Genomic DNA, 14,496 nt, shown 5'->3' with positions numbered 1-14,496 from the left:
TGAATGCCATTTGCCTGAGGAAGACAGCAGGGTCAAAACCTTGCAGCACAATAAACATATTGGAGAATTAGCGAGCACTTGATTCTTTTGAAGTTCCAGCTCCTGTTTGCCCTGCACCTCACCGGTGGGGATGTACACACTGCTACTACTAGCAAACGCATGTAACACAGTTCCCTGACTGGAATCAATTACAAATTGCATGTGTCCGGGTTACTTGGACTTCATTATGTTACATAATTCTTCGTTTACATTTTACAAGTCATCAAATATGAAATGTTGTATCTGATTAGTGACCGGCTGTATGTACAGGCTTCTAGAGGAGTCAAAAGCCGCACATGTACATGTGTTATGTAATTTACTAGCCTTAACCTGGTTTCTCACAGCAATCTGGCTGTTGGTGTATGTGGAAAACTCATTTTACCTGCCAGCGCCTAAAGGCACATGAAGTCATACATATACATGCTAGTATAAGTCCAGAGGTGTTATAATATAGTGTAAGTTAATGTAGGCTGGGCTAGCAGCAAGAATTCCTGGCACTGTTTTAATTGAAGTCCCGGGGGTTCCTCCCTCGTACCTCCCGCTGCCTGCTGCCACATCGGAGCAGAGAAGGGAAATATCCCCAAGGAAATGCTGCTCTCGTCTCATCTGAGCAGAACTGCGGCAGCCATCTTTTCAAACCTTCTCCCTCATGGGAATGCACCGCTGTGCCCTCAGCCAAGGGTACTTAAACCCTCAAAGGCTTAAACACACGGAAGTAGATAACGGCGCCATTATCGTCGGGTTCTATGGAGAATAGGTGTGGGGCGTGTGTCGACGAGATATGACAAAGTTCCTGGAGAGTCAGCGAAAAATCAACTTAAAACACTCTTGCTCTTTCTTCATTCTCTGTCTATGTTGCTCGCCCAAGCGTTTGCCCTCAATGTGAACTCTGCAAAATCTGCTCTGATGTCCAGAGGTGGAAAGAGTGCAAATATTCAACTTAGGTAAAAATACTTTGATGAACTCCAAGTACAATTATATTATTATAAGAAATTGTTATAAAAATCTATACAAGTAAAAGTAAAAAGTAGCTCACTTCACATGTACGTGAAGTAAAAGTTATGTAGTTACTTTTTAACAGCGGGGTAGATGTACATTTTATATTCATGCTTATTTGTCCTTATTATAATTATTTTTATTAAATCACGCTTTTTTGATAGGGGCACAAAGCCCTATCGCACTTTCGATATGGTTACCTTTAGTTACACTGTAACAAATTTAACGTAAAATTTACAGTAACTTACTGGCAACAATTGGCAGCATGTTACTTTGAATTCTTTTTACAGTAAAGGTACCATACTTCCTTTTACAGTATTTTATGTATTCACTGTAAAATACAAAACAATTAAACACAACATAAGATAAAAAAGTAAAAATACAGTAGTTTACTTTACAGTACGGTAGTGGCCATATTGTGATTTTTTTTTTCCAGTAATGATTTGACTACTGTGATTTTGTCATGTCGCCAAAGTTGTAATGTGAACTTTACAGCATTCTACTGTAAAACTCCTATGCAGTAGTGTTACTGTGAAATCTAAAGTAAATAACTGTAGATTTCCCAGACATTATTTACAGTGTACCTTTTTTGATTTCCTGTTTTTAATCAGTAACAGATGGGGTTTAAAATGTATCAGGGTACAATATGTCAAGCAAAACATACTTAAGTAAACGTAAAAAAAATACAGACTTTAAGAACATCTTAATTCAGTAACGGGAGTCTTCACTGAAACTGAGTGTTTGTCTGTGTGTGTGTGTGTGTGTGGGGGATTAGCATCACATCTGTTTCCAGTAATAGCAGCTTGGTTTGTAGGCTGAGGACCGTGTCCAGATCCCAGGGACTCTCCCTGCTGGCATGCAGACCGTCCATCCATCATGATTCAGCGAGATTCACTTCACATCCCCAGCTAAACTCACTGGGCTTCATTTGTCAAGAGCTGTGGTCATTTGATATGCAAAAGGTCTGATGAGTCGTGCACCAGAATTTTAACTGTTGTTTTTATACTCCCCTCCGTCTGCAATGCTAAGTGCTAATTGCTGTGGTGTTTTTGCGCAGCACCTCCCCAAGATCATTTGTCAATCAAAAAAGTCTGAGCACCACTGCCTTTTTTTAATGAAAGAATCTAGTGAGGTTTGGTTTATGTACAGGAGTTTGTCTTGGTTCAGTCATGTCTGCTGCTTGTGCTAAGCATTCAGCCATGTTTCTTGTTCTCACGACAGAAAATCCATCCATCCCTCTATCCATCATCCATCATCTAATACCTGCTGATCCTGACAAGAGGCCTAAATTCTCAAAACCGTCGCTGACTGTGCATGCATATCGCCAATGGCTGCAGCTTTACTTTTCAGAAATTATGTCCATTCCACATAATGTGCGATGTGCTTGTGAGCTCATGTATGGCTCACAAGCAGGACTTGGTTTCTTCCAAAATTGAACAAGATTAATTGTTTATATTATTAGCTTTCGTGTTGGAAATTCAGGCAGTTGGTTTTGGGGTCATAGTGGGTCGGAACCTTTCCCAATATGCATTGGGCGAAAGGTGCAGAGGTTACAACATGAAGATGTCGTCAATCTGTCACATGGCTGAAACACAGTATGGATGGATAATACATTCACACCTATGGGCAATTCAAAGACACAGTGTTACACTTAAATAGAAACATACGCAAATGTTTGGGTAGAAATAAAACATTAATTAAAAATCCCACTGACATTTGTCTCTTAAATGTGAAACGGTGTCATGGTGTCATGGCGTCAGCTCTCTATGCAAGGGTGTGACAGAAGTCCAATCGATTCCTAGAATCCCCTGACCGGTGACCCAATTTGGGCCGGGATAAAAAATTGTAATTATTATTATCTTATTTAGGAGCCTGTTATAACTAGTTATGTCACAATATGTCTAATAAAGCTCAATAACCACTATATCTTCCTAAAACTATTCAGCTGTTAAGAGTTGTTCACTTTTCAGTAAACATACTAGAATTGGCCACTAAAATTCATCGTCCAATCACCACATGACATTGGGGGTATGTCTGGCTTCTCTACCCCTTTATAGTATATTTTCGATGGAGTCTAATTCCCAAAGACTATGTATTTTTCTTATTATGCAACACATTAGACAACCTCACTTTGTCAGAGGCAGTTCCGGGGGGGGGAGTGTTATATGTTATAGCCAGACCAATACAGTACTTACCAAAGTGTAAAAGATTGTGGTCCGGGTTAAAATCAGTACATTTCTTACGTTACCTAACCTTCTGTTATGAATGCAGAACATGATATGTCTCCGTTTGTTCTGTTCGTACAGTGAAGTAAAAAATGCTTACTGTTTATTTTTATTTCTAAACGGGCCACAAACCTTGGTCTCGTGGGTAAAAGTTTAGTCACCCATTCACTTGAAGAAGGGGACAGACATCCGACCTAAAAAGGACATACGGCAGAAGATCTGGCGGCAACGGAGCAATCCCGGAAATGGAAGGTTGTGGATGTAGACTAATGTTATAGATCGAGTCTAAGTTCCCGCTGGTCTATTCTGACTGGGTTCTGCTGTCCTCGGGTCCCTGTATGAAAAGTCAGGTCAGGTCAGTGACAGGTTGAGTCCAGAACCTTATTACACTCAGTAACTGCCATTTAAAAATATCACCATCTATTATGTTTCCAAAAACGCATTGAGGAAAACACTGAGGCATTCACATACCAAGTTTCGTCTTCAAAATGACTCCTTTGTGTACAGTGGTCCAGCGGGACTACTGATGGCCCTGCTAATCATCTCCATGGCTACTACCTTCAGTCGAACATCTCGCTGTACCAGCTACCAGATCAGACGAAACACTATCTCTGCCTTTACACCTTTTCTGCACGCACCTTTTAACACTTTCTTTTTTTTAAATTTTACAGTTACACATCTGAATGTGTAAAAGGTACGAGCCTGGTGCTTGTTAATTTTTTTTCTACTCTTTGCCAGCTAATTATCTTCTCTCCAGGTTCCCTCTGATTTTAAAAGGACTCAAGTGGTTTGCAATCTATTCCTTTTGGTGAGGTTTGCATATTTGCAGTCCAGACTCTCACCTAAATAACAGGATCTCTCATTTCCTTTCTGCCTTACTGTCAGCAAATACAGTACGCAGGGGGAAAAAATGTTAAATAGCATCTAAGAAAAAATAAGACCTGAGAGCTTGAATAGAAAAGTATGCACACACTGTTCATAAATGATACAGATGTTTTTAGAGCTAATGCATTTAGAAACATGGGCTGCCCAATTAGTAAACACATCCACACAGACGTAATCAAGCAGTAGATGAGGGGAGATGTGCAGAAACAAAAAGTTCAAAATGGGCATGAAATCAAAAAGAAGAAAAAAAAGGCTGAAGATGTGTATGGCTTTGAGAGAATGGGGCCTGGGGTAGCAGGGGGTGTGGTGATGGTGGTGTTGGTGGATTCGGGGCTTGGTGGCATCTACTGTAAACAAATGTGACACTCCCATGACAGAGGCCATGATGCTGTGCACCAATGACTTTCTGTGCAAAGATGCCAATATAGCTGTGGGGGTGAATATGTGAAATGACTGAAATCAGTCCTGTGCATATATAAAGAGCCTCCACATCTTAGAATATTAATGTCAGTTCAGTGGTTGCCAGCCTACAGATGGCAAAGATCTGCTGCCTTTTAAAAAAAGAAAATGTGTATCAATTAATAATGGCAGGTTCCAGCAACATACAACAATACAGGAGTTGGCAGTGATTCATGTAAAGAAATACATGACTGGTCGATTAACTTTCATTCATTCTTCTGGTAAAACTGCCAAACCTTTGTAAATGTGTGTGTTTAATGTGGTGTAGCCTGAACATCAGACTGAATTTCATTCAGATCCAGGTTAGTTTTGGAGACTTTTGGTCAAACAAAATGAGATGTTTTTTTTTTTTTTTTGCAACATGTCTACGTTAAGGGCAGACGATAATCATAAAATCGTTTATTTACAAAAGTTCTCATAATTAGTAAACATTATCTATTATAATTTAATTGTTTAACAGTAAATTGTTTCCTAACAGTGAGGTTAAGATTAGTTAGATAAATTAACTATTAATTTACTATCTATAAATTATGGTAATTATAAAGCGTTACCACTATTTTTATTTATTTTTTTATTAGGTTTTGCCGTAGGTGTTATACAAATAATTACAAACCCCCACAAACCTTACATAATCCAAATGAGTGTAAGAGACATCTAACATACTGTGTACAAAGACTATTTGACATACATAAACAGCTTGTGAGCACAAAGGACATCAAACATACTGTATAAGGACAGTATTCAATGCCACAGGGGACAGTTTACAAAGGGGGTTGAAGAGGTGCATGTGTGTGGATGAATAGGCGCGTCCGTGTGTGTAAGTGGGCGTGTGATGAGTGTTTTTGTGATTCTAGTATGAAATGTTCTGAGTCGTAGTACTGTATTATAGATTTGAGAAGTGGGTATGAAGCTCTGATTATGTTGGATTAGGTGAGGCTCACCAGAAGGAGGGGAGAGAGAGAGAGAGAAAAAACATATATGAATACAGAGAGTGTTAGTGAGTACAGTGGATTTTCCGCTTACAGCCAACAGGGCCTGTAATAAGAGCGTCTTAGACACACTCAAACTAGCTAGCAAACTAGCTTTGACAAGCCACTCAGATGAATCTTATTCCTTTGTCACCAGGTACGAAATCACCGCTGGTCTTCTTCCAAGTGCCTAGACGGGATGTGAGTGTTTGTCTTGAAGTAGTCTCTCAATTTGGGGGGTGAAGTTGCCACGTTGTTACATTTTCATTTGATTCAGTTTGCCTTCACACCGTTGTTTGTCAAATCGCGTCAATCACGTGGATGTGATAGCAGATCGCGAAACTGGTCTCAGAAAGAACTGGAGCAACACCAAATTTATAACGTCTTGGGTTTTCTGGTTCTGCTCCAGTGTTTCTAATATTTTGGAATAAGGCGAATCATCGGGGCCGCTGATAGACAGCAAGTGAAGGTGTAAAAGCTATCAAAGCTTAAATCATATATCAGAATCAGAATCAACTTAATTGGCTAGGTTTGCGTAAAAAAACTTAGAATTCAATTTGACGGATTGAATTTGACAAAATTGAATTTGTCTGTAAATTGTGTGGTTGAAATTGTGTGTGTGTATATATTTATATATATATATATATATATATATATATATATATATATATATATATTGTCTTTGGAAAGCCAATTGAGCCAATCAAATGAACTGACTGTTGCATTTTCACTATGTATCAATATGTAAGTGTGTGTATATTAGTATTATTCTGGTGTGTGTTAGTGTTTTACAATGAGTTTCTATGCCATGGTTCAACTCAGAACCAAGAAAGAATGAACATGATGCCTCTCCTCCTCTCCCACCGGGGCTGCATTGCAGATTAAACTGTGAGATTAAAACTATCTCTTCAAACCACTTGTTCCATGTGAGATTTCATTGCAGTAAACATGGTTGTCACCAGTTCTTTCCCCCTCGTCAGGCGTGTTGAATCAGTGATGTGTGCTCATGCTCCACAGATTTTCATTTCAAGCAAATGCCACAGAGGCTTATTTCACTGATTGCTTTTACCTCCTCTCTGGTTGGAAGGTTTATCAGTGAAATCAGATAGTGTGACACATGGCTATGTGCCACACATTGTTGCCCATCTCTGAACTGAATGTCAGCCTTTTGGAATCATTTCGCTCAGCGTGAAAATGAATGAAACAAGCTATTTATTAAACTCGCAAATAACCTGTAAATTCTCATTATATCATAACATGCATATCAATCCCAAACTAGGCATACACCTAGCCCTGATGTGGGTTCTGATAGCTATCGGGGCTGTAGCAGAATGGAATATACATCACTAAATCCTTCATTTGTGATGCCCTTTTCTTTAATGATACCTTTCATTCCAGGTGGCATCTGGAAATGTAAACACTAGCGCTCTCTTCCCCTTTCCTCCTCATTTCCTGCCATCTGTCCTCCTCTTTTGACATCTGTCCTCCCTTCATCCCTCTGTCCTCCTCACCCTTGTTCTGTCCCGTCCCGTTCTGCCTTTTGTCAGAGAATGGCCTCAAACCCTGCTGACCTCATTTCACACAGGCTGTTCTCATGGACCATTCGCATGAAAAGTGATGCACTGCAATTCGTATGCATTCCACATATTTTTTGCTGTATGCACCACACTGACTGCTGCGGTATAAGAACGCTGTGACCTCCCTTACGGACGAGGCAGGGGAGGATGGTCGGGAGCGCTTTCAAGCCATGGAGCGGAGTTCGCTTCCCGGGGGAAAACACGACTTTTACCCGGGAAACACTTAACTAGTCGTTTCGGTGACTAAACTTAGTCTTGCATTTCCAGAATTATCTCCAATTGGGATTTTAAAATTTGATTAATTGCACCCTGCAATAAACTAATTTAGGCGTCAGACACTGCTTTCCCCAGTTGTTAACGTAGTTGTAGGAGACCGGCTTCATCAGCACATTTCTGTCTCATATAAATGGCTACTATTGCTCAAATTTTAAAATAAATCAGAGTTTTACTTTGTTAAAGTATGGGTGTCATGGCTGTACAAGTGCACAGTGGAATCAATAAGGACAGACCCATACTGCACATTCACCACTCCACTCCAATCAGAGTCGACTTGTTCTCCTCCATTACTCTCCGCCAGGCAGCTGCTTCTCTTCCTCTCCTTTCCATGGTCTCATTTGTCTCACGCTGTCTGCCTTTCCTCACTCCCAGCTTTTCTTCTTATGTTTCATATGTATAATCACCGCGAGTTGGCTCAATCTAGTGAAATTGAGTTGTGGTGCTGCTGGTGCTGCTGGTGGAGGAACGTTTTGCTGGAAGCTGTAATCGATACTGGGGAGCCGTGGGGCCATTATGGAAATCAAGTTCCATTAAAAGGCGCAGTTCTGAGTAGCAAAAAGCCCTGATGTCGTGTGACTTTTTGTTTTGTTTTTCTTTACCTTGTCAGCCAATTTCCTGACCGGACTTTCCCATGTTTAAAAACGGGTCAAACTTTAATTACAGTGTTATATTTTCTCCCCTATTTGACAAAACACAAAAAGTACTGAGAACAGATAGACAGAAAAAAAATCAAGAACAACTTGGATGAATAAATGCATCCTACTAACCCACGAGCCAAAGCCATTCATGAAGCCATTGGGAAAATGATAGCAACTGACTTGCAGCCCTGTAGAATAGTGGAAGACACCAGATTCAACGAGCTACTCCATCTGCTTGAGCCACAATACAAAATCCCCTCCAGGCGCTTTTTTACTGACAAAATCTTGATTGGATCTTGAGATAGGATAAACATTGGCCTTGTCAAAAATATTTTTTCCCACAGAAAAACGTTGCCTAATTTTTTGTTACAGTTAAAAGATAATGAATAATGCACTGCTGTGGACATTGTTTACATCATTAATGGACTGAGGATGGGAGTAGGGTTCGGTATTAGGCAGAACCCCAAAAATCTGGGTTTGGTGCATCCCTAATGGGCACTAATAAAAGAAAGAACTGCAACACCACAGAATTAAAAAAGACTATAGAGCGCTGCAGGAACATTACAATGAGCATTTGAGCTACTGATACACTGACATAGGAAAATTAAGACCAGTTGAAAATGATTTAAGAGAACTAGAACGCAATACACAATAATCTCGGAAGCGGAACATCGTGGATATAGCCAAGCATCTGCCCTATCAGCTCACTCAAAAGACCTCTCGTAACAGTACACTTTCACCATGTTCTTCCTCTGCTGACCGGCTGAGCTCAGAGCTCGGGGGCCCTCAAGGGCTTGTGAGTGCTTGTTTAGGATTTACACTGCTGACAACGAACAAACCTGCTCCATGCATGTAGCTCTAATCCCCACACACACTGTACAAACTGGCCATAATGCACAGGACAAGGTAAATAACAAAAAGGAAAGAGGATGATAGAAAATAGCCTGCAGCTGCTGGAAACTCTGCATTCTGTTGCGAAGACACTATCTCATGCTGATACGTTTGAAGTTTATGATGCTAGTGTATTAGTACAAGAAACTAGTAGCAATCTATGGTGTGTATTGTGGCAGCGGCCTTGTAGCACTTAAAGGAGGTGATGATCGTGGGGCCATGGACTATGTACTGTGATGCTGGCCAAGAGTTATGTCAGCCATAAAAGAGTGACAAGTAGTTGATTTATCCCCCTCCCCCCCTCCCTCCCTGGGTTTTAATGGAGCTGTACATACTGTAGCTGCACAAACATCAGCAAATCTATGATAACACAGAGAAAAAAGTGAACAGGCTGGCTTCTTTTTGACAAAACAAAGCACAGGTCGCTAACAGCTCGCCTGTAAAGGCTGTAAAGCATGCATCAGCACTCAGCTGCTGGAACTAAAATGAGGACAGTTGTCCCTTACCCTGCTTTTACTGTAAATGATGGACTGACTGTTGCAAATAGAGATATATGTGTGTGTGTTACTGTTTAACTACATTTGTGGGGTCCCCAAACTGGGAGTCCAGTAAACAGTACTTGTAGGGTCCTGACAGCTTTGTGGGGTCAAAATGCTGGACCCCATAAGTTTAAAGGGCTGTTTGAGAATAACTTGGTTTTAGGATTAGAGTTAGAATTAGGTTATGGTTAGAGTGAGGTAGGGTTAGGGTTAGGCATTTAGTTGTGATGGTTAAGTTTAGGGTGAGGAGCTAGGGAAATTATGTCAATGTCGGGTCCCCACAAAGTGTGTGTGTGTGTGTGTGTGTGTGTGTGTGTGTGTGTGTGTGTGTGTGTGTGTGTGTGTGTGTGTGTGTGTGTGTGTGCATGCACATGAGTGTTTCTCAGATTCTCTTTGAGTCATTTTTTTGTGTGTGAGGTCCATCTGATCAAATATTAGTTTTAAGTTAAACTAAAATAACAATTTGCACCTCCAGATCACCTGGATCACCAGATGCACTTCTATCTCAATTGAAGAGCAATGTGTCTACCACAATCGTAGAGTTCAGAAGAGTGTTTGATTTGATAGCTATTCAGATATAGAGGGAGATGTTTTGGCTAATTGCACGTCCCTTCCCTTTTGCTGTATGGAGACCCACTATATCTTAAGATTTAATTTTCAATAACAACTTTAATGAAATTAAAGACCAATTCATCAGGGTTGTAGTAAGACTAGTCTCAAGACCACTTTCTGAAGGTCTCGGCCTCGTCTCAGAATCAACCACATTTTTGTCAAGACCACAACTGCAGAGATCTATTGATAAAACCCAAACAATACCCAACCCTACAAAGCACAGAGACACACTACACATTTCCCCCCCTAACTACCACTTTACTGCGCTGTTGTCCCATCAGTCACTGCTGAGGCACTCTACTATACCTATCTCATTGGAAGATGAAAGAAAATGAAAGTAAACTACATTTGATATTGGTTACCATAGTGTTTTATACTTGCTAATTCCAACTCTCTTTACTACAAGCTGTACAGACAATATCAAGAGTAGACTATGGAGACTATGGAAAATCGTGGCTGTGTTTGGGTGGTTAACTTTTCACTGTTCTTTCACTGGAGACAGCCTGTGTGGGAGGTTAGGACCATACTTTTCTTTGAATCACCTCGTTGGAAGTTTCTGTAGAATTTGGATGCCAAATACCCAACGCCCACCAACGTAGACACTTCAGCCAGTTTTCATGAGTCGTTTGCTCTTCTGTCCTAAAACTCGGAGGAACTAAGTAGTCCAGGCTGTCAGTGGAAGAGAAGCAGCTGGTGACTCCATGTGTTTTAGGGAACACACATGGCGGTCTTCACCTAGTCTCAGGCCAGCCGAGGGATTTGGCAGAGTGAATGAGCAAATACAAGAAATTTGGAGGAAAATAAGGAAGTGAATCTCATCAAGTTTCTTTTTTCCCTTGAGCTGAAATCCAGTCGGCTGTTTCTGTGACTTCTATCCAGATTGACTCGCTCATTGAATCAGGAACTTGTTTTGTTGGAACATTTGCAGCCCACAAAAGAAAACACCACATTCAATATTAAATAAATGTAACTGTAAATTTAATACAGTAGTGTGAGCAATTGAAATTAGCTGGGTACATGGTTACACCTCATTATCTCTCACCAGTGTATCTTGGTGTGTTCTTTCTCCACAACAATCCCACCAATCAGTCCCAAAACATCCCAGTTAGAGAGGAAATACCGTGAACATATTATCTGTAAAACTTTACAATCATTCCCCCAAAGAACCAACCAGGCTTGTGTTGCATGATCCAAACGTTCTTCCAAACTTGACATTTCAAGTATTTAGTTTGCTAGGTCAACATTTGTTGTTGTTTCCTGAAGAGAACAGAGTCTAAGAACGGCCACTCACAGAGAGCAGAAGTCGCCAGATCTTCCAGCGATTATCCTGGAAATGAACTGTCATTGATCCAGACTAGTGTCACTGTGTCCACATGGTATTGGGGGGCATCAGTCACTGGCATCTTCCTGCCACTGAGCCTCTGAGCAAGCTTCTGAAGAAGAGAGCTAATGCTTTGCCTGTCCACACTATGTTATCTGTATGTCTTGGCGTGCTGATGCTCCTCTCTGTCACACTCTCCGACTAACAGTCTGCAACATTTCTCTTTTTCTTTGAAGCAAGCTCCCAGTTGTTTTTATTATGGAACTAAAAGAGTCCCATAATTGTGATAGATATAAGATTATATTGTGTTTCAGAAGAGGCCTTTGATATCACTGATAGCAACTTGGCTTTTCGGGCTTTGATTAAGACATGAAAGCGCCATCGGCACAATGTGGCAGCGCAGCGAGCACAGGCTCGCTCCGCTGTTTTTAATGACCATTTGCATTTTCCATTTGCATACTATGTGGCAGTAAATAGAAGCCTTTGCTTTAGATCAAAACAATATATTCATACATTTATGTATATCTATAACAGACAAGATGATTATTACGTCCTGAGCTGACATGAAAGCCAAATTAAAGTTTGATTACAAAGCTTGTCCAATTTTGCGAGGCCTCCTACCTTATCGGGACTTGGCTTTGGTTTAGTTGGCGGTCACATTGAAATTAAATTGTGTTGTTTGTGTTTGGCTTGTATTCATATGGGCTGTTTGAATGTTTCCCAGCCTGTAAACCCACACAGGCTTTTTGGAAATAAGTGAATCTAAAGCTGAGGAACAATTTCTGAAGATGGACATGAGACAAACCTATTCTAGAGTGATGCAGGAAGCTCCATCCTTTCTATCTTACTCAATTTATCATTGAGCATAAAGGGAACAACTAAGTAATACTTCAAATCATGCCATCCTATCTGCCGCTAGAAATGACTGAGGTGAGGCTGTTGAACCTGAGAGGGAGTGAAGATGGTACCAGAGATTACTGGGCTCTGTTTACCACCAGGGAGTGTGTGTGTGTGTTTGTGTTTGTGTTGGGAGGGTAGGATGTGTGAGCATCTTTTTATTTAGTACATTCAATTAACCCCAGCAAACCTACACTACCTAATACCAAGGTCTGTGATGGATAGAGTTTTATTTTCTTGTAGCCTAAAATATCAGTTCATTCTTTTTTCTTCTTTGTCAAGTCGTGTTGTATTCACTGTTCCATCTGTCACCTATCAATCTATGTACAGATTGGCTGGATTACTTTTTATAGTTGGGGTGGGGGAAGATGAACCCATAGAGAGTTAAGATTTCTGGAGAGCTATCCTTATTGGTCATGAGAGATACCACACCGTTGTAATTAGACGGCCCCCAGGCATTTGATACAAAACACAAGGCACGCTCGAGCGTATGTATGAAATGCACCTCGCTCTCTTTTGTGTCCCTTGCATCACTTTAGGTATGTTACAAGCCAGAAGATGAGCCCGGAGTAGGAGGGCGGAGCCAGGCTACTGATAGGATGGGGTACTGTACAAATTGCGTGCTATATCGTGGGTCGTGGTTGGAGTCAAAGCAAATCCCATTCAAGAAAGATAGCTGCTCCGTTCTGATTCCAGGACATTTGTACACATGTCATTAAAACATTAGGTATCCACGACTCTCCACAAATATTTAATAACTAGTTTGAATATTTTGCCACATTCAGGCTGTCATACGTGCCTCTAACCAGTCCACTCGGACTGACTGAGGTGACTGGCGCTACATGTTGCCCTGTCTGAGTTCAACAACGCTCCCATTCTTGAAAAAGCTTTATGCATAGAAAAACCCCTGGCAGTTCTTGACATTGAAATAAACACTGTAGTTTTTTTTTTTTGTCCTAGGCTATTTCCTCTACATTTGTTTGATAAACCCTCCAAAGTGTTTTCTCTTCAATGCCGACAGGGGAAACTTTTAAAAAGCTGTTATTGTTTTTTAACTTGCCTGTACTAACTGTAGCCGGTGCGGCCTTTTGTTTTTGGTCGACATAATTGCTCCTCGTTGGCTCTATCTGAACTGCAGCTCACTTTAACACTAAATGGAGTAATTAGCCTGTGGAGACCACCTCCACCTCCACCAGGCTACAAATAGATCCTAACCCACAGAGAACGTCTGGCATCACACACTGCTGTGAACCACAGGTAGACAGGCCTAATGAATGGAGCCTGTGTGTGTGTGGGCTTGTGTGTGTGTATGTGTGTGTGTGTGTGTGTGAAGAAGAAGAGGCAGAGATTGAGAAGTAATGCTGGGTAGGGCTGAACCTTTAATCATTTTCTAATCAAAAATTTGCAGTTTAAAAGAATGTAATTAGCTAATCGCGAAGACCGCGATTAATCAAATGTGAAATATATAGTTGAATGTTAGGTGTGACAATTGGTTTAACCCTCGTGTTGTCTTCCCGCCAACCTGGAAATTTAAAATGAAAAACCTCTAATCAAGGTTATGTTGTCTTTTTTGACCCTTTTGTTTCTTTCCCCCAATGATTTTGTCACTTTTTCTGAGCCTTTTGAAATATCCGTGTTTTTTTTTTTTATACATTTGTAACTTCTCTGACATTTTTGTAAATTTTTCCAACATTTTTTCACATTTCTGTCACTTTATTTGACAGATGTTCACATTTTAGTAACTTTTGCCTTTTTTCTTTTTTTTTTTTACAACAAAAGTTCTTTTACCAATTGTTTTTTTCTCCAAATGCTATAAAATTGACAAGAAACACACAAATTCAATACAAGTAGTGAACTGATTATTTATCTGACTTGTGAGGATCGATGTTGGGAACCATCCACGTTACTTTTTTGAAAAATTTGTTTGAAAGAAATCCAAATTTCTGATATAGAAACATTTTGGGAAGGGGTCAAATTTGACCCAAAGACAACAGGAGGGTTCATATTTGTATTCCTCTTTTCATTATCGTGTTTACTGTTTTTTCATAAGAAACATGCTGTACAAAAAGTGACATGTCACTGATTTTTTTTATTTAACAGGGTGTGCTGGCTTGCTAATTTTTGTCTGATTTGTGGTCTGATGAACAGAGAGAGAGAGAGAGAGAGAGAGAGA

The 14,496-nt window shown here is 40.4% G+C and overlaps 1 protein-coding gene and 1 long non-coding RNA gene across 4 annotated transcripts in view; one reads left to right on the top strand and one right to left on the bottom strand.

Annotated features, from left to right (window-relative positions):
- LOC116687475 (receptor-type tyrosine-protein phosphatase gamma) overlaps positions 1 to 14,496 on the top strand; it is a 571,464-nt gene that overhangs the window by 50,693 nt on the left and 506,275 nt on the right. The window lies entirely within an intron of this gene.
- LOC116687519 (uncharacterized) overlaps positions 8,430 to 14,496 on the bottom strand; it is a 19,689-nt gene continuing 13,622 nt past the window's right edge. The window contains exon 3 of the long non-coding RNA XR_004331570.1: positions 8,430 to 8,551. This is a non-coding gene — a long non-coding RNA (uncharacterized LOC116687519). The remainder of the gene's footprint in view (positions 8,552 to 14,496) is intronic.

Source organism: Etheostoma spectabile, chromosome 4, assembly GCF_008692095.1.
Source record: "Etheostoma spectabile isolate EspeVRDwgs_2016 chromosome 4, UIUC_Espe_1.0, whole genome shotgun sequence".
In the NCBI taxonomy this organism is placed as follows: domain Eukaryota; kingdom Metazoa; phylum Chordata; class Actinopteri; order Perciformes; family Percidae; genus Etheostoma; species Etheostoma spectabile.
The sequence above is the reverse complement of the archived record's forward strand: the minus strand, read 5'-3'. Positions and strand labels throughout refer to the sequence as shown.